The sequence below is a fragment of the Carlito syrichta genome, unplaced genomic scaffold (genome assembly GCF_000164805.1).
Source record: "Carlito syrichta isolate Samal-C Ts95f unplaced genomic scaffold, Tarsius_syrichta-2.0.1 Scaffold303979, whole genome shotgun sequence".
In the NCBI taxonomy this organism is placed as follows: domain Eukaryota; kingdom Metazoa; phylum Chordata; class Mammalia; order Primates; family Tarsiidae; genus Carlito; species Carlito syrichta.
This window is the reverse complement of record NW_007248075.1, coordinates 570,487-595,410: the sequence shown is the minus strand read 5'-3', so window position 1 is coordinate 595,410 and position 24,924 is coordinate 570,487. Positions and strand designations below refer to the sequence as shown.

The following is a 24,924-nucleotide window of genomic DNA, read 5'->3' as shown; positions in this document are numbered from 1 at the left end:
GGGCGACAGAGTGAGACTCCAACTCAAAAAAAAAAAAAAAGAATGTTGCTACATTGTACCCGTAGCTTCTTCCCTGTACAAGTCGCTTCAAAGATCATGACCATGGACCACACAACAGCTGCCATGTTGACAGCAGTAGTTGTGGGGTGTAAAATATATACAGTTGTATTCTGTATTCTGGAGAGATCTTTAATTTTTTTTTTTTTTTTGAGTCGGAGTCTCACTCCATCGTCCAGGATGGAGTGCATTAGCACACTCACAGCCACCCCAGCATCAACCTGCTGGGTTCTGGCCATCCTTCTGCCTCAGCTTTCCGAGTAGCCAGAACTACAGGTGCATGCTACCATATCTGGCTATTTTTTAAAATTATTTATTGTGGAGACGAGGTCTCGCCAAGTTCCCCGGGCTAGTCTTGAACCTGCGGGTTCAGGCAATTCACTCACCTTGGCCTCCCAAAGTGCTGGGATTACAGGCTGAGCCATCGAGCTCAGCTTGGAGATATCTTTAGAGGAGAGAGGGGATACCCACTACACAGTGGCAGTTTCCAAACCTTAGCATCATCAGAATCACTCGAAGGGTTAGTTAAAACTCAAATTGTCTGGTCCTACCCTCTGGGTTTCTGATGACCAGGGCTGGGTCAGGAATAGGGCTTGAGAATGTGTATTTCCTAGGTCCCTAGATGATGCTGATGCTGCTAGTTCAAGGATTAAACCGAGAATCACTGCTCTGGGGTCTTCTCAAATTTGATTCTAGATGTTCACATGCAAGAGGCACTGTATTTCTCAAAACATCTGTTTCCTTTAGTGTGATACCAACTTGAGTCGCTTAAGCAAATGACAATAGTTAATTCGTATCCAGCTCTTACTATGTTCCAGGCACTATTTTAAGATCCAAAATATACTAATTCTTTTCATCCTCACAAAAATGTATAAAGGATGTATCATATTATCATTTCTTTTTGATAAATGTGACCCAAAGAAGGAACCTTCCTAAGGCTACACAGCAAAGTGAGTATTAGAGCTGCTGTGTGAACACAGGAAGTCTGGCACCAGAGGCTACAGCCACTGTCCTGCACTGCCTCTCCCTCCAGCCCTGCTTTCCTTCCCAATCTTAACCTCATCCCTAGGCAAATGACACCATCCCTTTAAAAGAGTCCTCCTTGGAGTCTTCCTTAAATGCAATGCTAACAACCTCAAGCCTGTTTGACGTTAGCCTCGGCCAAGTTTATTTTTAATACCTAGTAACTATAACAGAGCCCAGTTTCTCGTTTGCCTATGGCCTGCCATTTGGGGAGTACCCAGGATTCAATAATTATTATTTTACAAGGAATGTAGAAAGACTTGGCAAATAGAGAGACGGAAACCTGAGTGAAGGAAGAGAAATAATAAACAGGAAAGAGAAAATAATAAAGCAATAGGAAGAAGGGTAAAAATAACCAGAAGGAAAGGTCGAGGGCGACACAGCGTGGGAGATAAGGACAAGAGAGAAAAATTTCAAAACGAAACATGTATGGCAGAAAAGTTAAAGTCTGGGTGGATGTCACACTGAGAAAACAGAAATATAAAATCTAAGAGGAAAACCAGTCAAGAGGAGACAGCAGAGGAAACAAGGCGGAGAGGAAATTCGCGGGGAGAAGCGGACAAAAGATGCCACTAATTGGATTTTGAACTCCAGTTATTATACTTGGGCATTTAAGCTACATCAACATTCATCTTCATCTTCAGAATATTTTGCAATCTTTTAAAATACAGGAAACACCACTTGATTTCGTCCCAACAAGTCTCGGTGGCTTGTTTATTTTTTCTTGAGCAAGAGAAGTTTCACTGAAGGTTGGCATGCAGGATAAATCTTGTAGAGGAAAGGGAGAAAATAACTCAATAGGAAGGAAGGATTCATTGTGACAAGGGCCGGGTCAGGGAAATGGCCGCATAACTGCATTCCTGAAAGCAAAGGCCTGCGAAAAACTAAACCCACACTCAGCCTGTTTGCTCTGCCCTGGGACCCAGCTGGGGTCACTTTGGAGGCCAGTCACAGAGCCTGAGACCCTGAACGTTCTGTTTTAGATTAAGAGCTGGGTTCACCCAACGGGTACAGAGTGGGAAGGAGCAGAGACGATGTCAGCTTCAGGCGAGGGCCAGCATCCTGCATGGAAGGATTCCATCATTCTGGAACCCTCCTAGGAGTGGCTGTTCCATTCAACAAGGATAAGAATGGTGGGTGTGATGGAGGGCAGCCTTCATTTTTTATTCCATCCCCTTCTCACTGGTTGTCAGATTCTTTTCTGTACATTTCTATTTGGACGTACGAGGAAATGCCTGGATCTTAAAATGGTATGCATGCAAAATGTATTATCTTCTCCCCTCCCCCAAATTAGTTCGGATTCAGTTTACTGTTAATTTTCCAGCCATGTAGCTCACAAAGTCACTCTTTCTGCAGTCTTTCAGAACCTACCCTCTGGGGACACACCTCCCTCTTCCCGCGGCAACCTTGACCCCAGAGGAGATTTGTCTAGGAGGCTGTATTGCTAAATTTAATGGAATCTGAGACCCTACTGAATATAATGGAGAGGCAACATTATTTCATGTGCCACTAAGAAGGAAAAAAAGTCTGTGTATGAAACTAAGATATGCCATTAGCAATAAGATACATGTCAATTTCATAGACATTAGAATGTTAAATAAACACTGTCTTAGAACCTTGACACACGGCAACATCTCTATTCAACTGGAATCTCCTTGAGAGTAGTGATGTGCATCCTTATGTCACCCAAGGCAGATAGCTTTCTGCATTTCCCAAGCACATGTGTTTGATCATGCATCTACAGAGCACATTATAACCATTCTGTCCTTAAATCTTCCCAGGAAATTCAGGACTGGGCAGGAATTGAATTATTTTTCCTATTTATAGCTGATCGGTCTGAGGCTTAGAGACATGAACTGACATACCTAGGGCCCCGCCACCAGTAAGAGTTGAAACTAGGACCCGCAGCTAGGTCTGAGATTAGTTTTTTTGTTTGTTTGTTTGTTGTTTTTGGATGTTTCCTTGTTCAGGAAATAGAAAGTAGAAAGATACAGACTCTCTGCCTCTCACACCAGCTCCTCAGAAAAATCCTACATTGGATTAGAAAATAACAAATGTTCCCATGCCCTCACATGCTCTGGCATGGGGTCCTTTATTTTACGTCTGTGGCAGCTACCTGTCAACATGCGGTGCTCGGAGCTGATAGTGGGAAGTTTGTACACACCAAGACTATCTAAACAGACCATTAAGTAGTAGTAAAGTAACACATGTGAACGACAGGTCAATAAATCCCCAACAACTTATGTTGCCTGCAAGGAACTGGCTGTTGCTGAGTGTTGTGTTTACATAAAATCAATTTTACAAGCAATCTTAAATAATTAGGAAGGATACCATCATGCAGAAGATATTCTACATTCACTGTAATAGCTTTGGTATTCATCTCATTGATTCCTTTTGTTTGATATTATGTGTGGTTCTTTTTTTTCTTCCAAGCTGCTATCTTCTGTGATCGCCTCTTTATGAGATGCTGAAATACAACCTTATGAGGAACCAAGACACGCGTCCTTATCGGTATTTTACAGACGAAAGACCTTGAAGTTTCCTATTAGCTGGGCCCTCCTGAAGCTCAGCTTTATATGTATTTTCCTTTAGTTCTCTAATATCAAGCTCTTAAAACACTGGGGGACAGATACATTGGGGGAGGGGGTGGTACCCTACATATTAAGCACAGAAGAGGAAGAAAAAATAAAAGAACGATGTTGGATTTTACGATAATAGCAAAGACCATATAGGATAATGTGGGTGTCTCTCTCAGGTTTCTGGCTTTCTAGGTGATGTTTATTTATTCTTTATCAGGTTTAAAGAAAATAGATCTTTTGTTGACATCAAATACCCACTCATGATGCATTGCAAGGGCACAGGATGAAGTCAATGGTCTGACGAGGGATGACATTTTCTTTAGAGACTCCTATGCCAGTGATACGCAAGCCAGCGGCATCACACCACTGCAGCTGCCCCATCAGGTGGAAGGGAACCACTCTGGCTGGTGACTGTAAAGCCATAAATCCACTTTACCATGGGCCACTGTGGGTTCCATCTGTTCCCTCAAGTGCCTACGTGAACGAAGTCTCTGCAAGCCATCTGCAAAGTGCCCTCGTGCCTGCATGCCGGAGTCTTGTGCTAATGCAGTGGGGCGATTTTGCAACTTCAAATAAGGTTCATTTTAATTGTCATGGTTAAGATCAAATGCTTCACAGCTGTCTCTCTTGTACAGATGAAAAACAGAACTCTTATGTTCTATGTTTTTATCTAAATTGCTACACTTCAGTGCCTATGTCTAGCAGCAACGTACTGAGCAGATATTTTTGAATTTAAAAATGGTGACGAGGACAAGGCAGTGGAAATATAAGACTCGCAGATTTTTTTTTTTTTAAAGTGGACTTTGGCTATTACTTGGTTACCAATGAGCCATGCAAGGGCCTCATACTCTCCATTTGGGAAATGGGTGTGTTGCAAAGTGACTCAAAAGTCCCCACCTGCTCTAAAAGGTGGGCTCTAGATTTGAACTCTTCCTTTTGTGGGTAACTCTAACCTTGCTTGCATTTTTATCTAGGGAATATAGCTCAATTTGGAAATTATGTCTCCTTCCTTTTTCTTTATCATCCCAACTAAACTTTTTTTTTTTTTTTTTGGTAGAGACAAGACTCCCCATGTTGCCCAGTCTGGTCTCGAACAATCCTCCCACCTTGGCCTCCCAAAGTACTAGGATTATGGGCGTGAGCCACTGCATCCAGCCCTCCAATTAAACCTTTATATAAACCAGCCCAGAGGTTTTTAGTTACCATTAATCACCCATTTTAAATGAAGCTTCTTTGTTTCATTTAACTTAATTAACTCTGGTTGGTAATTTTTATCTGCTTAAGAAGACCTATTTCTTATTACTGTACTATAAGTACAAATAGAAAGCAGTTTATATAAAGAAATATCTGGCCTACCCAGGGCCATGCCTAGCATGTATGAATGCTCCATTCTGTTAGGACTGTTTATATGACCTGCATATTTGTCTATCTACACATTTCTTCTCTATCTGCTTTGCAAAGTACAAAAGCAATCCACAGTCCTCAACACTGTTTTGTCAAGTCTCCTTTTCAATATGGGTTGGTATTTATTTTTATTTATTTATTTATTTAATTTTTTGGGGGGGTTGGAGTCTCACTCTGTCGCCCAGACTGGAGTGCAGTGGCTGCTCCCGGCCACCGCAGTCTCGACCTGCTGGGCTCCAGCAATCCTTCCGCCTCAGCCTTTCGAGTAGCTGGAATTACAGGCACGCGCTACCACACCCGGCTGATTTTTTTATTTATTGTAGAGATGAGGTCTCGCTGCCCAGGCGGGTCTCGAACCCATGGGCTCAGGCAATCCACTCACCTCAGCCTCCCAAAGGCACGGGATTACAGGCTGAGCCACTGAGCCCGACTGTGGGTTGGTATTTAATCTAACAATAAAGGTAAGAAAAGACGATTAGACAAAGTCCAGGAATACCTCCTGTTCTTTTACTACTGATAAACTCAATTGCATGGGGCCTGTCTGAGAAGAATCTCTCATTAACACAATATACTATTTGTTCAAACATCTGTAAGTCACATTATTTCTCTACAAGCGAGTGATAGAAAAAGCAAAAACAAGATGGGTTATTAATCACTTAGTATTTCTCAAGAAACACACACACACACACACAAAGATTGAAAGCAGAAGAAAAACAAGGCATTTATCATGAATATGAAATGAACCACCCAGGTCCCACCAAGACCGCATTTTAGACATGGCATACTGGGGAGGCTGTGGGGACCCTAGGGGGTTAAAACAGGGCCAATGCCTGAGGACACCCAAGTAGTTCTTATTTCCTTCAGAAGGAAGTGGAGATTCAGATTTGCACATCTTCTCTATTTGTGTTGGAATTGCTTCCACCAGGGTTGTGGGAAACGCAGATGGCTGGAATGAGTCCAGTGATTCTTGGGATAGCCTGATACCATGAGGAACAGGTAGACCTGGGGACAACAGTTCAAGTGTTCATTAATGCCAACTGAAAAGAAATAGTGTGGTTTACTGGCTATCCACAGCTGTCAAGGTGATAGGGAATTGTACAGGTAAGTGTGCTTCTACACATCTGTCAGCAAAAAGCCTGTTTCCAAATAAAAAAAAATCTCCTACTCAGGAATAGAATGTGTATTGTTGACTGTCCCAGGTGGACTTTGGTTTCCCAGAACAAGAATTGAATGACAAGGTGACATAAAGACAAAGTCATTATGGGGCCTGGAAAACTGGTAATTACTCACAGAGACAAAAATGTCTTCCTTCAGTGTACTCTACACTGACAAAAGGTCATATTTTGAGACAAATTGGAATTTGACTACATGCATTCCACAGACAATAACAGAGTTCCTACTAAGTGTTATGCACTTTTCTGGGCAGTTAGTAAGGGCTCCCAAAATAGGAGGCAGTACTAATGGTGAGATATTCAGAGTGGACTGAGCAAAATGCCATTTCATGTGATTGATTCTACACAAATTAATAATAATTTGACTTTGAGGTTTTCTTAATAAACAGGGCAATACATCATTAGACCTGCAATAAAACAATACTGTAAGAGCTAACATTTACAGAGTACTCCCCGTGGGCCAGGCGTGGTCTCAAGAGTTCTGCATGGATTAGCTCATTTACTCCTCATTAATCCTGAAGAGTCAGATGTCACATTATCCCCATTTCATAGATGAGGAAATTGAACCAGAGGGAGGTTCAGTAACCCTCAAGGCTACATAGCTAGTCAATGGTAGGTGGAGACGTGAATCCTGAAAGTCTGGCTTCAGAGTCCAAGCTTTTAATCATTCTCTCTTAAAAAAAAATTAGTACCTCAGTTTTGATTGGGTTCATGTGTCCCAGCATACATCTACGTTTCTACATAGAGAATTTAGAGGGAGAAGAGACTGCACAAATCCCCTTACCAAACAGGTGGTGATCTTCTATTAACCAATAGATATTGACATGTGGCCCCTCAAAGAATCCAAGTTGGCTTCAAACAAATGCATCACGATTTAACTGATATGTACTAGCCCATGCAGGGTCTTTATCCTTCAAAATGGTAAGATGGTGCTTCTTGGATCCCAACAATTAGTCAAAAGAAACTGATGTCCTTGCCTGACTCCACAATTACCATCCTACTGCAGAGCTCCTTAGTGAGGGGGTCACCACTTAATATTAAACCAAGAACAGCACCTAGTGCAGGAAACCTTCACAATTAGGGATTGATGGCTGTGATGTTTCCTCCAACACCCACTGTTCTCAAGATATAAAATAGATCATCATTATGAGGTGATTCAGCTCCAGCGACAGGGTGGGAGACATACATCGTTATCATTGAGAAGCCATTGGCTCACCTACTACGCGTCGGGTCCAATACTTATTGCCTTGTTTGAAGCTAATGATTTTTCAGAGGTGGAATATACTGATGGATGATAATTTTCCAGGTTTCAGTTTCTCCCCAGCAGATCTTCTGTAGCACAGTTTTGGTGACTAGTACTATGGAATAATGATTTTTCATTGTTTGTTGACAAACTTGCTTATTTCTCTTGGCTTCAAGTTTTCAGTAAAGGCTATTCTCAGCCTGGAGGAAAATCAGTGCATCTAGCACTAAATAAAAGGAAGTGGGCTTCAGAAAAGGTATTCCCCCCACCAAAAAAGAAGAAACATAAAAGCACCTTAAAGTCTTCTCTGTGGTGTTTTCTTGATGTGGTCCTGTAGTTTTTTGTAGGCAAAGTCAAGGTAAGAACGGCTCAGAGTAGCTAAATTTCTGCGAAAATCATTAACGCCTGAAGAAAGACATTTCGTTCATTCTGAAGTGGTCGCACGTTTTAGGCGGAATCCATTCGTGCCAGAAGGAGTCTGCTTTCCATTTGCCCTTCCAGATTTAGAATCTACTCTCTACTCTTCTTCTTGTCCTGGGAGGCAAATGTCTATTCTGGCTTCTGGTGGGAGACCGATTGGCAGGAAAAAGGAGATAAGTTGACATGCTTATTCCCCAGCTCCCTCCCAGGTGGGGGCAGTTCTGTGACTGAACTGCCACTGTGGGGTAACTTTCCCTACACTCTCCAGGATTGGGTTGGGTAACCATTTCCTGTGCCCTTCAGGTCTAGGCATGGTAATGATGCCTTGCTAATGCTAGTACCGGGCACCGCATCATCTCTTGTTGATCTACCTGAAGCCTATCCACATCTTCGGGTGCTTCTCCATCAGTCTACCTGTTTCCTGCTGGGAACGTCAAGTCTGGTTGGTGACAACAGGTCCTGAGACTTGTCTACCTGTTCCCCAATCTTCAGATTCTGCTTTGTGCTTCCTGCTGTTTCCTGGTGTGTGGTCTGAGCGTGTGATGTGTGGATGTATTTGCGTGCCTGACTGTGATCTCTAGGTGCTGACTGACCTGACCTCAGCCCCTGCTTTCCATATCCAGCTCCGTCCACTTGGCCCACCTACACTGACCATGCACTCTGTTCATGCCTCTGCTTTGGCTTCTGGAGGTTGAGGAGGATTCTAGCTTGAACTTGACTTTGTCTTTCAGGAGCTTGAAATATCGAACTATACCTGAGGTTTTTATGCAACCATGAGCCTCTCTCACTTAGTTTTTCTTTTGTAATTTAATATATGATAGTTTCCCAACCACGAACTCTATCTAGCCAGTCATTGCTCTGGCTTCTCATCTGCAACCTACCCTGGTTTCTGGTTCATTCTTTTCCTGCTTACTCTCCATTACCTGGGGCTGGAAGTCAAGCCAAGACAAAGACAAATGGCTTCTCTGTCTGGAGATAGTTCAAGTGACTGATGGATATCCCATGAGAGAACTGGCTCACAGTTGGAAGGGAGTGTGAGAGGTTATATGTTCCCTGCCATGGTAATGGAAGGGAGATTATAGTTATATCCTAAAGTGCAGATCTTAGGACTATGAAGAAATTAGTGTTTCATTGTTATTGTTGTTGCCCAGGCTGGAGTGCTGTGGCGCGATCACAACTCACTGTAGCCTAAACCTCCTAGCCTCAGGTAATCCTTCTACTTCAGGGTCCTGAGTAGCTGGGACTACAGGCACATGTCACCATGCCCGGCTAATTGCTTTGATTTTTGGTGGAGAGAAAGTCTTGCTATGTTGTCTAAGCTGGTCTTGAATTCTTAGGCTCAAGCAATTCTCCTACCCTGGCCTCCCAAAGTGTTGGGATATAATCAGGCATGAGCCACCATGCCCAGCCCAATTAGTTCTTTAAGTGCTTTAGAACATTAGGTGACTGACCTACAAACTGGATCTTATAGCTAAAAGTGATTAAAGAAGAAGAAATATTTAGGATCTCTCAACACTAATGTTTACTCTGACTTCTGGAAAGTTCTTATTATTCCTTGTCTTTCCAGCTAAACAAAAGCTGTGTCTCAAAGTATAAAGGTTTGCCATGTGCCTTCTAATGTTCTTCATTGTTTTTCTGGACCTTCTTACTTACTGGATCCTCTTCCTTAATTTCCTATGTTGGTTTCTCCTCTGGCAGAACTTTAAGTGTGGTAGACCCAAGCTAAGTCTTCTTTCCCCAAGCTAAGCCCCTTTCTTATTTACTCTATCCATGTTTTTTCTCACTCTCAGCAATCTCACCTTGACCAGGAATTTAAAAGCTAACTACATGCCAAAGATTTCAAAAATTATATCTCTAGCCCTGACTTCTCTCCCCAACTCTAGACTTCTATAACTAATAGCCTGCTTGACTCGACTGTTTTCTCCCTGGGATGTCTGATACATATTTCTGACTGACACTTCCAAATCAGAACATGTGTCTGTTGTTCTTCAGTCTGAATTCCTCCCCAACCTGGCTCTTTTAGTATTCTTTTCTTTGTTAGTAAAAGATACCTCTGTGTTCATCAAATTGGTCATGTTAAAAACCTTCTTGGATTCTTATCTTTTCCTGACACCCAACACTTCCAATCCACCAGTGCCTCTGTGACTCTACTTACAACGCATATCCCAAATCTGTCCATTTCACTCTTTCTTTTGTTTTTTTGAGTTGGAGTCTCACTCTGTCACCCAGACTGGAGTGCAGTGGCAGCTCCCAACCACTGCAGCCTCAACCTGCTGGGCTTCAGCCATCCTTCCGCCTTAGCCTTCCAAGTAGCTGGAACTACAGGTGCGTGCTACCATGTCTGGCTAATTTTTTTTTTTATTTATTGGAGAGATGAGGTCTCACCAAGTTGCCCAGGTGGGTCTCAAACCCGTGGGCTCAGGCAATCCACTCACCTCAGACCTCGGCCTCCCAAGGCACTGGGATTACAGGTTGAGCCGCTGAGCCCGGCCCATTTCACTCTTTCTATAATTAAAAACTACCATCTTCTCTTGCCCAGAGAATATCACAGCCTCCTAATTGGTCTTTTGGCTTCCACTATTATGTCTGTTACAAAAATTTCTCCTTGTAGTAGCCAGAGACTGATTTATTAAGATATCAGTGGTTTTCATCTGGGAACAATTTTGTCCCTCAGAGGACATCTGGCAATGTCTGCAGATATTTTTGGTTGACACAGCTGTGGAAAGTAGGTCCTACTGGCATCTAGTGTGCAGAAACCAGGGATGCTGCTACACATATCCTAGTATATACATAACAGCAAATAATGGTCTAGACCAAAATATCAACAGCATTCTGATTAAATCAGACCACGCCATGCTCTTGTTTAAAATCTTCCAATGGCTTGTTTTTATTTATTTACTTTATTTTATCATAGAGTACAAGTAAGGATTAACTACACAAGTAGGCTATGTGCAGGTGAACTTTGGGCCTCCGACTGGCCTTCATTTACCCTGGTTGGGACCCTGGTTTGCATTTTTACATGTCTTTGCCTCTTTCCCTGCTTCTCCTGCCTCCTTTGGCAGTGCCCAGCAACTGCTGATCCCTCTTTCCATTTGTATTTAAAATCTGAACTTTTTACCATGGCCTACATGGTTTCTAAGGATGTGGCCCCTATATGATTCTTGGGCTCCCTTCTTGGGGTCCCCTCTTTTCCATTTTCATCTTCTGTCCAACAAGCCATTTCACTCTTAGTTTTCAAGGCATGGGCAGTAGCTAGAGCCTGAAATGCCTATCACCCAGATATTCCCACGGTTCAATGTCAAACGTACCTCCTCAGTGGGGCCTTTCCCGATCACCCAACCTCAAATATCTCTCATACACTTTCTTTCACACCATCATATTTTATTCTACATTTACATTTATTACTCTAATTTTCAGGTTCACTTATTATTTATATGCTGATCATTAGCATGAGAGCCTGGAACATTTTCAAACTTTATCCACAAAGCCACAGTAAATGCTCTACAAATATTTGTTGAATGAGTTAACTTCATGCTTGTACAGCAAAGGCTGACTGATTTTGTGGGTTTTTAAGTGGCTTTTTTTTGTTTGTTTGAGTTGGAGTCTCACTCTGTCACCCTGACTGGAGTGCAGTGGCCGCTTCCGGCCACCGCAGCCTCGACCTGCTGGGCTCCAGTGATCCTTCCGCCTCAGCCTTCCAAGTAGCTGGAATTACAGGCATGCGCTACCACGCCCGGCTGATTTTTAAAAAAAATTTGTTGTAGAGATAAGATCTCGCTGCCCAGGTGGGTCTCGAACCCGCGGGCTCAGGCAATCCACTCACCTCAACCTCCCAAAGACACGGGATTACAGGTTGAGCCACCGAGCCCGCTTTAAGTGGCCTTTGAAGGAACACCTACATGTGAAAATATTTTTACCCCAGGGTCAACATTAATTTAAAAACACTTATTGGGCCTCTCCCACAGAACCCTCCTGATCTCTTAATGTTTGCAATCTTTTCTTTACTGGCATGCAAATTTACTTACTTCTTAATTAATTCAATAACCAGAAAGGCAGAGGCCATGAAGGGTACTTTGCTCTTAATAATGACTGAGAAGCCAGGTGCAGTGGCTCACACCTGTCATCCCAGCACTTTGGGAGGCAGAAGTGAAAGAATTGCCTGAGCTCACAGGTTTGAGACGAGCCTGGACAACTTGGTGAGACCTCATCTCTACAATAAATAAAAATATTAGCAGAGTGTGGTGGCACACAACTGGGGTTCTGACTACTTGGAAGTCTGAGTTGGAAGAATCTCCTGAGACCAGTAGGTTGAGGTTGTAGTGGCCATGAGTATGCCATTGCACTCCAGCCTGGGTGACAGAGAGAGACACCTACTCAAAGAAAAAAAAGACCCAGAAACATCTCCAGTCCTGAGGAATCCACAGGTCTTAACTGTGAGTACTATCTTCCAAGAAATCAAATCTGATAATATCACTTATTTGCTTGTGATTTGCTCTATCAGCACTGAAGTGGGTTGAATGGTGCCCCCTCCCCTGAGATTTGTCCACATCCTAAACTCCAGAATCTATGAATGTGATCTTATTTGGGAAAAATAAGATCAATTTAATCATCTTAGTTCATTTTGTTCTGCTTTAACAGAATACTCGGGACTGGGTAATTTATTTATAAAAACCAGAGGTTAGCTGGGCTTAGTGGCTCAGCCTGTAATCCCGCACCTTTGGGAGGCTGAGGTGAGTGGATTTCCTGAGCCCGCGGGTTCGAGACCTGCCTGGGCAACTTGGCAAGACCTCATCTCTACAATAATTCAAAAAATCAGCTGGGCGTGGTAGCGCATGCCTGTAATTCCAGCTACTTGGAAGGCTGAGGCGGAAGGATCGCCGGAGCCCAGTAGGTCGAGGCTGCGGTGGCCGGAAGCGGCCACTGCACTCCAGTCTGGGTGACAGAGTGAGACTCCAACTAAAAAAAAAAAACAAAAACCAGAGGTTTATTTCCCTCAGTTCTGGAAGCCGGGAAGTCCAAGGACAAGGGGATTGCATCTGGTGAGGGCCTTCTTGCTGTATCATCTAATAGCAGAAAGCAAAAGGGCAAGAGAGCATGTGTGTGAGAGAGAGAGAAAGGAAGGGGTCCAAACATCCTTTTGGTAGAAACCCATTCCCACTGGAACAAACCTGCTCCCAAGATAACCATATCAATCCATTTGAGAAGGCAGAGCTCTCATGAACTTGTCACCTCTTAAAGGTCCCACTGTTCAACACTGTTGCACTAGGGAGGTTAAGTTGCCAACCCTGAACTTTTGGGCACCCATTCAAGGGTCTTTGTAGATGTAACAAAGCTAAAGACCTCCAGATAAAATCCTCCTAAAGTATCCAGGTGGGCCCTAAAGGCAATGACAAATGTCCTTGCTAGAGATGTATGGATTCCCACTGCCTTACAATCTGTCCATGCAGTGTGTATGTAAAAAAACAAGAACAAAAAAGAGAGACATATGGAAGAGAAAGCCACGAGAAGCCAGAGACAGAGACAGAGTGGGGTTACTCTGTCATGAGTCAAGAAGCTCCTGGAGCCACCAGAAGATGGAAGAGGCGAGGATCTTCTCCTGAAGTGTCTAGATGGAGTGCAGACCTGCTGGATTTGGGACTTTTGGCCTCCAGAGCCCTGAGAGAATAAATTCATGTTGTCTTTTTTTTTTAAAGGATTCATTAGCATTTAATGAACCTCCCTCATGTGGTTTCAAACCACAAGGACACAGGCTCCCTCCACACCCTTAATCATCTCCTCAGTTCTTCTGCTGAAGAATTTGGCCTTCACGATGGCAGTCTGCTTTGGGAGCCTTCCCTTTCCCAGAACTTTGTAGTAGCCTGATTGCACCACATCAATGATGGGAGGAGCTGTAGTCTTGTTTTTTCAGCATTCACCCTTGTCTGCTCACTGACTGATGTTCACAATTTATCAAGGTTGACAGTTGGGCAGAAGCTCTGGTTCCTCTTTAAATGGTAAAATGTCTCATGCCAACTTTCCCAAAGTTTCCTGGGTAATATTTGTCGAAGTTGATCTTGTGGTGACGCAAGCCATCAGCATCACCACAGCATCCCAGGTGCTTTAGGTGCTTGTCGATACAGCCGTGGCTGTGGCTCACGTGATCCTAAAGTTTCCAGGTCTTCCTCAGTCTGGATGGCATGTTGGTGGGGCAAGACAAAAAAAGACTTTCTGTTGTGTTAAGCCACCAAGTTCAAGGCCCATTTGTTTCAGCGGCCACAGGACACAAATATAAGCACCTACCTACATAATACATTCCTGGCTTTCCAGCAGCCGTTCAAGGCTCTCCCTGGCATCGGCCTTTACCTGCTTCCCAGCTCGTCTTCAGGTTCTGCCCTCCACACCCACGCCTTTCCTAGGCCTGTGTCCACCACATAAGCCTTGCTTAAGTCCGAGAGCATTGTCTGTGTCCTCCAAATGCTCAGTCCTCTGTCATACTCAAGCTGGTCTTGTCGCCTGCCCTGTTCCTCCAACTACTTTCTACTCCAGCAAAGCCAGACAACTCCTACTCATACTTCAAGGCCCAACTTCAAGACCTTGGTTCCTTACTCTTCCCCAAGGCACTTCTGTGAGTATCTTACTGCCCTTGTTATGTCAGTTACTTCCTTATGGAATTCCCATAGCTAGGGGTCATACACGGACTCTAACACTAATATTTTTGCTAGTGTTTTCTGATCGTCAGTTTTTCCCAATTAATATTAATGATCAAGTATTTCATGAATACAATCTCATTTAAAAGAGTATCAACAGCCGGGCTCGGTGGCTCAGCCTATCATCCCGCGCCTTTGGGAGGCTGAGGTGAGTGGATGGCCTGAGCCCGCGGGTTCGAGACCTGCCTGGGCAACTTGGCAAGACCTCATCTCTACAATAATTCAAAAAATCAGCTGGGCGTGGTAGCGCATGCCTGTAATTCCAGCTACTTGGAAGGCTGAGGCGGAAGGATCGCCGGAGCCCAGCAGGTCGAGGCTGCGGTAGCCAGGAGCGGCCACTGCACTCCAGTCTGGGCGACAGAGTGAGACTCCAACTCAAAAAAAAAAAAAAGAGTATCAACATGCCCCTTTAACCACATCTCCACCTAGCTTGTATTTTTCTAGACCTGTTTTATCTATATAAGTAAACCTTAATAAAATGTATAGTATAAAATCGCTTCTTGACCATTTGGCTAAGATCAAGTGTAGTACACGATTTAAAATATATGTTATATGTGCATATCTATGTATGTGTATATATACACACACATATGCAACACACACTCTCTCTAAAAATGTGTATACAGTGTGTGTATTTTGTTCACCTCTGTGCTGTTTCCTTCAGTTCTCCTTCTAAAAGAACACTTAAGTTGTTTCCAATTTATCATGCTAAAAAGCAATGCAGAAGTGAACACTTTTGAATATACTTCCTCATGCCAATGTGAGGGCATTGCTTGCAGTTAGATACAAAGGTGCGGAATCACTGAATAGGCACATATTTTGAATTTCAGCAAACACTGCCAAATCCTTCCTCATAGTGACACTGGAGAATCTAAGTGCGGTGAGGACCAGCATCTTGTTTATTCCTTTCATTGTTACATTCCCAGCTCCTTATAATAGCACCTGGCACATAGTAGGCATTCAATAAACATCTGTAGCATAGATGACACTTTCTCTTTTTTGATAGAATGTGAGCTGCTTCTGGGCAGAATTAATGACTTGTCCTTTCTGGATGCCCAGTGCCTTATACAAAATAAGCATCTCAAATATTTATTTATCATTGAGTTAATGAAAACATATTCTCAGCATGATAACCCTGCCCCAGGTGTTGCAGTTCTCTGCGATTAGCACATAGGTGCTTATCAGAATCAGAATAGGTGAAAGAAACTTCTATGGAATTTAAAAATGGAAATTACGTTCTCAACCTACTGCCTCCCCAATTGCAAAGATTATAACTGGGGACTTCACAAATCCAGTACACAAAATGCAAGAAGTATTGGAAATAGGTAACTGGATTTTTTTTTACATGGAAGTAGGGCTTTTTCAAGAACATATAAAAAACGATGTGACTCAACTCCCTCCTTGTGATCCCACCACAGGGCACGCAGACAGTCGAGTCTATAGTAGTGTATTACTCAACAGGGACAAACCACCTGTTAGAATTTGCAGTATGAAATTGGGGCTAGACTAAGAGGGGCACTGGGTTCCACAGGCTCCCATGGGCCAGCACTGGGGAACGTCAGACAGATTTCATTCAGAACGCCGTGGACACACCTGGAGACTTACTTGCCATCAGGATAGGATAATAAACTCACTGGTCAAGGCCAGGACTGTGTGTCAGCAGCTCAGGATGCAAAGCAGACCCAGGAAAGGCTTGTGATGACATGGGTTTTCAGTGAAAACATGCACAATTCCTTATAAGCAGATTAATGCCTCTCTCGTGTGTGTATAGATGACAGGTGGTCTTCAGCTAATGAAAGTGTGTGAGTGTGAACATTCATGTAATGCATTACAGGGAACATCTTTGAACTTGCCTGTTGGCTATAAGTGTTGTATACATAGTACACATCCTAATGCTGGCATGTATGAAGGATGGACCTAAGTTTCTTCTCAAAGTAGGTGCCACATTCATTACCAACCCTGATGCCTATTACACTGTTTAAATAATTCTTTGTAGCCAGGCTCGGCGGCTCAGCCTGTAATCCCACGCTTTGGGAGGCTGAGGTGAGTGAATTGTCTGAGCCCGTGGGTTTGAGACCCGCCTGGGCAACTTGGCGAGACCTCATCTCTACAATGAATCAAAAAATTAGCCGGGCGCGGTAGCTGGGTGCACCTGCAGTTCCAGCTACTTGGAAGGCTGAGGCAGAAGGACTGCCGGAGCCCAGCAGGTCGAGGCTGCGGTGGCCAGGAGCAGCCACTGCACTCCAGTCTGGGTGACAGAGTGAGACTCCAACTCAAAAAAAAAAAAAGAAATCTTCCTTTTCTCTAAAATGCAAGAAAAAAGTTCTCAACTGCCTACTCTACAAATTCTCAGGCCTTCGTAGTTCATGGAACAATTAAAACAGCTAACCAATAAACACATCTGGAGTCTGCTCAGGCTTGCCAATTCTTCATTTTTCCAAGGAAGAACATTAAAAAGGAAAAACAACTATTCTTCACTGCCACCATCATTTCATAAAAGGAAAAAAATTTTAAACCCCTAGTCTCCCCAAAAGGTTAGAAAAAACACTCTCAAAATAAAGAGAAGTCTTTTAGTTTGATACATTTGTGGTGTATAAAAAATCGAGGTTTTTAAAAAATCTTCCTTCCATCCATCTTTTTGGGTATGAAAAATTTAGGTTTAAAAAAGTATCTTCCTTCCTTTCTTTCTCTTTCATTCTCCCCTCTCTCTTCTTTCTCCCTTTCTCTCTCTCCCTCTCTTTCTTTCTGAGTCAGGGTCTCACTCTGTCATCCAGACTACAGTACAGTGGCACAATCCTGGCTCACCACAGCATCAACATTCTGGGTTCAGATGATTCTCCCTCCTCAGACTCCCAAGTAACTGGGACTACAGGTGCATGTCACCACATCCAGTTTTGTTTGTTTGCTTATTTGTTTTTTTGAGTCAGCGTCTCAATCTTTCACCCAGGCTAGAGGGCAGTGACATGCTCATGGCTACCAAAGCTTTGAGCTGGAACTACAGGCATGTGCCACCACACCCATTAATTTTTTGATGTGCCACCACACCCATTAATTTTTTGATTTCTTGTAAAGACAAGGTCTCGTCAAGTTGCTCAGGCTGGTCTTGAACCCCTGGGATTAGGGAATCCTCTTGCCTCCACCTCCCACAGTGCTGGGGTTACAGGGATGAGCCATTGCACCAGGTCTCATTTTATTTGGGTTTTATTTTAGAGTTGTGGGGAACATGGGCGGATATCCTACATATGTAAATTGCGTGCAGGTGAAGTTTGGGCTTCCAGCAAGCCGTCTCTCTCCCTGGCAGTGGACCTGGTACCCACTGGGTGGCTATGTGCCCCTTCTCCCTCCTCCCTCCCTCAGCAATGTCCAGCATCTGTTGTTCCCACCCTTGTGCTTGTGGTTCCAGTGATCAGGGTCCACTTATGAATGAGAACATGTGGTATTCAGTTTTGTATTTCTGTGATAGCATCCTTACAGTGGTGGTCTTCAGCTGTATCTATGTTGCTGCAAAGGACATGACTTTATTCTTTATGGCTGGGTAGTATTTCATCATGTTCATTTTTAAATTTTTTGTAGAGATAAGATCTCGCTATGTTGCCTAGGCTGGTTTCCAACTCCTGGGATCAAGGGATTCCTCCTCCACCTTGACCTCCCAAAGTGCTGGGAATAAAGGTGTGGGCTACTGCACCCAGCCAAAAATATGTTCTTATATATTCTAATTTCACAGAGAAGCACTGAAAACTCGATTGCCCACAAGCCCCAAGAGAACCAGTGTTGAAACTATCTTTCCAGCCTGACTGACTCAATACTCCCTCGATCCTTCTGAAATTCTCCTATGAAATCCAGCAGCCATATTTCTGCGGGGCTAAGGAGTTGATGCAATTCTGCCAGCATTTATCAAAGCCCACTATGTGCTCAGCCCTGAAATAGGTGTCTTGCCAAAAAATACAAAAGAAGAAACGCTGTGCTGTAATTTAAAGTGCATTCACTCCAGCACTCCCTTTTGCTATTTCAGAGGAAGGAGTTCCTGGCAAGTGTGACTGATGCCGTGATGCTGGTCATCAGAAGAGGTTGCCCCAACACTGTCATCGCTTGGGACTGTCTGCCAAATGGGGCTCTGTGCCAACGGCGAAAACCCAATGTTTCAAGTAAACGTAGGTAAGCATGTCTGTCCTCGGCAGTGTTATTCCAACCTGAGAAAATACCAGAAGGAATCTCTTGAGAGCTCCAGTCTCACATGTTTAGATTGACAAGAAGGAAACGCTTGGCTACCATAAGGAGGGTAGGACACAGGCTGCCCGTTGAAGGGTCATTCTTTCCTCCTGCTCCTTCAGTCCAGATTCCTTTATGACATTCTGTCTGTTGCTACAGTCTTGAAGATTCTGCCTCAGAAAAGGCAAACATGACTAAGTTTGGACCTAATAATACACTCCCTACTTGAGGAATAACAGGTTTACTTTATGAGGTAAAGTGAGACCCAAGAACTATTCTGAATATGAAGATCATTTTTAGGAAATGCTGTCACTCAAGACCCTCCAGAGATGCCATCCACTCTGCACCACAGAGAGGTTATTTGTACACAGAGAGACCCAAAACATGTCGGCAGTGAAATATTAATAACTCGATATGGATTCTTAAGCACAAGTCTCCTTCACAAAGGCAAGCTTTTTGAAAGGGTGGTTGAGTGGTCTTTAGGAACTATGAGCTACAAATAATTTGCACCCTGTAAATGACTTCCTTCATGTTTACTTGTCCAATTACCCTCTCCCCGTTGTCAAAGCTCTGGTTTTGATTAGTTTTCTAGGAATCTTAGTGCTATCCACAGAGATTCAAAAGCCCTTCAGAATACAGATGATTCTATTAACCTGATTGCTTGTTTCATACAGTTAGTGCTTAATTGTAATTTTTGTGCAGTTATTATTTGTTTTTTTGAGTTGGGGTCTCACTCTGTTGTCCAGGTTGGCACATAGTGTCACAATTATGGCTCACTGCAGCGTCGACTTCCTGGGCTCAGGTGATCCTCTGTTCTCAGTCTCCTGAGTAGCTGGGACTACAGGCATGTATTCAGCTAATTTTATGTGATTTTTTGTAGAGATGAGATCTCACTATGTTGCTTGGACTGGAGTGCAGTGGCACGATCACAGCTTACTGTAGCCTTGACCGCATGAGCTCAAGCAATCCTCCTTCCTGAGCCTCCCAAGTAGCTGAGACTATCGGTGTGTGCCACCACGATCAACTAATTCTTTACTTTTATTATTATTTTTTGTGGACATGAAGTCTTGCTATGTTGCCCAGGCTGGTCTCAAACTTCTGGGCTCAAGCAATCCTTCCAACTCAGTCTTCCAAAGTACCGGGATTATAGATGTGAGCCATTGTGTTCAGTCCGGATGTTGTTTTCATATATTTTTGTCACTTATTTCACTAACAAAACAGTTACATCGAGGAGACGATAAAACATGGCATGGAGTGGGGAGGAACACAAGACTGGAAGGTGATCAATCGTAGGATCAAACCTTGCCTCCACCAATTATTAGCCTTGCAAATGCAGCAAGTTTCTTAGTCTCTTTGAACTAAACTTTCCCGTCTTTTAAATAAAAATAACAGCACCAATATTAAAGGTGGTAACTAAAGAAAATGTATGTGAGCTTGTAGCACACAGGTCTTATTATATCAAAGGCCTTGAATGGAGAGTCTGGTTACGTCTCACCTCTCTAGGGAAAAAGTCAGTAGTCATCTATCCTAATACTCTCCATGAGGATTCTTATAGTTTTAAAAGTGCAGTGTTGCTGGGTGTGGTGGCTCATACCTGTAATCCCAGCACTTTGGGAGGCTGAGGCAAAGAGGATTGCCTGAGCCCAGGGGTTCGAGACCAGCCTGGACAACTTGGCGAGACCTCATCTCTACAATAAAACAAAAAACTAGCCCAGCATGGTGGCACACACCTGTGGTTCCAGCTACTTGGAAGGCTGAGGTGGAAGGATCGCCTGAGCCCAGAAGCTTGAGGCCATGGCGGCCGTGAGCTTGCCACTGCACTCTAGCTGGGGTGACAGAGTGAGACTCCGACTCAAAAAAAAAAAAAGTTTGGTATTAAAAAAAATGGCTACCCTCTTTATCACTCCTTTCTAAGAGGGAGGGTCCCTATTCTTCTCCTTGAATGGACACAGTTGTGACCACTTCTGTAGGGCAGAAATATCGCTGTGTGCTTTCCGAGGTTAGGATAGAAGAAGCTAAACTGTTTCCACCTTGTTCATGGAAACAGTTATATGGGAGCCACCTCAGAACATGTGTGACCACCCAGCGGCCTCCATGTTGTGAGGAAGCCAAGCCACACAGAAGGCAAGTCTCTGTGCTCCACAATGCCAGCCTTTGAATCACCCTAGCCCAGGTGACAGACATGGAGGTGACTATTCCTTTATGTGACTCCAATCTCCAGCCTTCAAGTCACTCACGGATCTGGGGCATTTTTATCTGAGACTTGAGACATCGTAGAGCAGAGGTAAGCCATTCCTCTCGTGCCCTGGTCAAATTCCTAACTCAGAGAATCTCTGAGCATAATAAAATGACTGTTTTATCCCCCTAAATTGTGGGGTGGTTTGTTACGTAATTACAACTGGAACACGGAACACATTTTCAATTTTGGGAGCTGGTAGAAAGCATGAATGCCTTATTTGCCCTTTCTATGGCATATAAAACGTTCTGGGTAAAGGGATTGAAGTCCAGATGGTCTCATTTTATGTACTGCCACATTCAGAAGAAATTTTAGGACCTTTGGATGGTGGCAAACTTTTTCTGGACATCCCCAAACAACTATCAAAACAAAGCACAAGATGAATACCAAATTGAAAACTTAGATCTTGCAGAATCAAATGATATGAATAAGTAATCAAACACCAGGATAATCACATAACTGAGACATATTCTCAGAAATGTAATGGAAGCTAATTATCAAAAATAGCTTTTTTTGTTTGTTTGTTTTTGAGTCACCCAGGCTGGAGTGCAGTAGCACGCTCATGACCACTGCAGCCATGACCTGCTGGACTCAGACGATCCTTTCGCCTCAGCCTTCCAAGTAACTGTAACCACAGGTGTGCACCACCACATCTGGCTAATTTTTTGATTTAGTGTAGAGACGAGGTCTCACCAAGTTGTCCAGGCTGCTCGAATCCCTGGGTTCAGGCAGTCCTCTCGTTTCCACCTCCCAAAGTGCTGGGATTACAGGCATGAGCCACCCCACCCGGCTCAAAAATAGTTTTAACAGAAGGACAGATACATTTTAATTGCCATAATGATGAAGTATTTATCTATATGTTTTACCATGAGAAGGATCCTGTACAAATCTTTCAGAAATTTCACACATTTAAAAGACAAATGAAGACAGAAATACACTGTACCAAGTTTCATGTTGAATTACGGAGGAGCAAAGGGCAAAACTACTAGGCTTGGCTCCTCATCTCTTCCTGTCATCTTCCCCATCAAATAGAAACAAGCTTTACTGCAGCATTCAAGGCCCTGTACAACCCAGTCCAAATGTATCTTCCATCCCTCTCCTGCTTCGTTACATGCTCAAGCCAAATGGTTCCTGCCCAATCTCTTACCAGTGCTGCACGTTCCTACCTCTGAGTCTAAATTCTTTTTTCTGCCTAGGACACATGACCTTAATCTTGGGTTCATGGATGGGTCTTAGGGAGTGTGTGAGCCTGCGGGAGGTGAAGGTCACATTTTGTATCAGACTGCATGTGTGCATTATTCTGGAAAAGGAGGAATACAGGATTCACCAGATGACAAAGGGGGCTGCGAGTTACAGTTGTTTGAAAGTTGCATACTGCCGGGTGCAGTGGCTCAAGGCTGCAATCCCAGCACGTTGGGAGGCCGAGGCGAGAGGATTGCCTGAGCCCGCGGGTTTAAGACCAGCCTGGGCAACATGGTGAGACCTCGTCTCTATAATAAATCAAAAAATTATCCTGCTTGGAAGGCTGAGGCAGAAGGATCACTGGAGCCCCGCAGGTTGATGCTGGGGTGGCTGTGAGAATGCCATCGCGCTCCAGCATGGGTGATGCAGTGAGGCTTCAACAACAAACAGCAGCAACAACAATAATAAAAGTTATGTACTATCTCCTTTCTTTTGAAGTAAAACTAGTTCCTCCAAGTTCACTTATTCATTTATGGACAGATATTTACCGAGTGTCCACTCTGTGCCAGACACTATTCCAGGCACTTGGGATATAGCAGTGAACACAACAAGCAAGGAGCCTGTCTCTCTTAGGACTCAGATTCTAGCAGAAGCATGCCAACAAGAAATAACAAAATAAATAAAACAAAAACAGACACATAAATGATATTGCATGCTGAAAGACAAGAAGAATTATGCAAAAAAAAACCCCATAAATAACCTATAGGGAGAATCTAAGATACTAGGGCAGCATTAAAATTTTAAATAGACTGGTCAAGGTAGAACTTTTTTATTCTTTCTTTTTTTTTTTTTTTGAGTGCGAGTCCACTCCAGCATCGACTGGCTGGGCTCCAGCGATCCCTCCGCCTCAGTCTTCCAAGTAGCTGGAACTACAGGCGCATACTACCATGCCCGGCTAATTTTTTGATTTATTGTACAGACAAGGTCTCGCTAAGCTGCCCGTGCTGGTCTTGAACCACGGGCTCAGGCAATTCACTCGCCTCAGCCTTCCAAAGTGCTGGGATTACAGGCTGAGCCACTGAGCCTGATCAGAACTTTTTTTGAGAGAGGGTTTCACTCTCTTGCCCAGGCTGGAGTCTAGTGGTACACAGTGGTACAATCTCGGCTCATCACAGTCTCAGCTTCCTGGGCTCAGGTGATTCTCCTGCCTCAGTCTCTCGAGTAGCTGGGACTACAGTAAGTGCACACCATCACACTTGACTAATTTTTGCATTTTTTGTAGAGATGAGGTCTTGTTATTTACCTAGGCTGGTCTTGAACTCCTGGGCTCAAGCAGTCCTCCCTCCTCGGCCTCCCAAAGTGCTAGGATTTCAGGTGTGAGGCACCAAGCCTGGCTTCCTAGGGAACATATTCATATTGTCTTTGTTATAGTTTGAATGCTTTTCTCATCTTCCTTCCTGGATGACAAAGACCTCCAGTTATGTCCTGTTCAATTCTGTACTCTTTGCTTTGCCTATACAAAATATTGGTTAAGTTGAGTCAAAACATCCTTTTAAGCTTCTTTCAGTTAGATTTTCATATTTCAATGGTCAGGACCTATAGCTGGATTGAAAGTAATATTTTTAATCTCTTTTTTTTCATTAATCAGCATTCACCATAAAATCAAAGCTGTTTTTAATTTCTCTTTAACAAAAATTAGTAAAGATTATCAAATTATCAAACAAAATTTATCTTTAACAAAATAAACTATTGTCAAAACACTGAGAACATTTGATGTAAATGAAACAGAAAAGAATGTCAGAAGGCAACATTTAAACATTAGTTTTCCCTCCTATAGTTAAACTTAGCTTTGTGTTTTGCTTTCATTTAGTTGTGTGCCCTAGCTCTGTGACCTCAAGTTTCTTATCCAAAAGACCAGAGGGTTTTAAAATTTCACAAATACATCTTTTGGAAAAATTTCGAATGACTCTGTCAAATCACTAAAATTGCTAGAGATATAGCATTTATTCTGCTTAAAGTGAAATGCGATCAGAATAAGTATCAGTAAGAAATGGAACTTGTCAGTAATCTTTACTACAATTCTTTTCTACTAACTTGCAAATAGAGAGTTTTTTTAATATAAAATAAGATTTCTAAGAATGACATTGGACATTTTCTATGTAACGGTAAAAAAGAATTCTTTTTTGAGTTCCTATTTAGTATTTTTTTCTGATCAATAACAGCTAAGTCTATGAGAGATGCATGCCATAAAACGTAAGAGACCTACTCACAAGGCAAATAAAATTATTCTCTGTGTTGTGTTCCAAGTGCATTTCAAGAGACTTAGAATACAATTTGCATGACTAAACTGAATCTCCTGAGTCTTACATTTAAACTACTTTAGCTATGGGGTTTTGAAAAGTGTGATGTTCATAATGTCTTGCTTTCTTTTCTCTTCAAGATAACAGAGGATTCTATTTAATCATAAATCTTATGATGGCTGATAAAAAGCTTTTCTCAAAACTAATAAGGTGACACCAGTTGTTGAATGATAATAATTTTTTTAAAATTACAAATATTTTAAAAATTAAAATTTAAAAATAATAATTAAAAAAAGTTACATCAGGCTCAGCAGCTAGGAGCAGAAGTCAAACACAGGTGGGGAAGGGACAAAAACAAACAAACAAAAAGCCCATCCAGCCAAAGAAACTCCTGGCGAGAAGAGGTTAAGTGG

At 43.0% G+C, this 24,924-nt stretch overlaps 1 protein-coding gene and 1 pseudogene across 1 annotated transcript in view; both read right to left on the bottom strand.

Moving 5' to 3' along the window:
* The window catches only part of RARB (retinoic acid receptor beta), a 434,621-nt gene that overhangs the window by 224,252 nt on the left and 185,445 nt on the right, over positions 1 to 24,924 (bottom strand). The gene's annotated exons all lie outside the window — the stretch shown is intronic.
* On the bottom strand, positions 13,629 to 14,076 carry LOC110595741 (annotated as a pseudogene).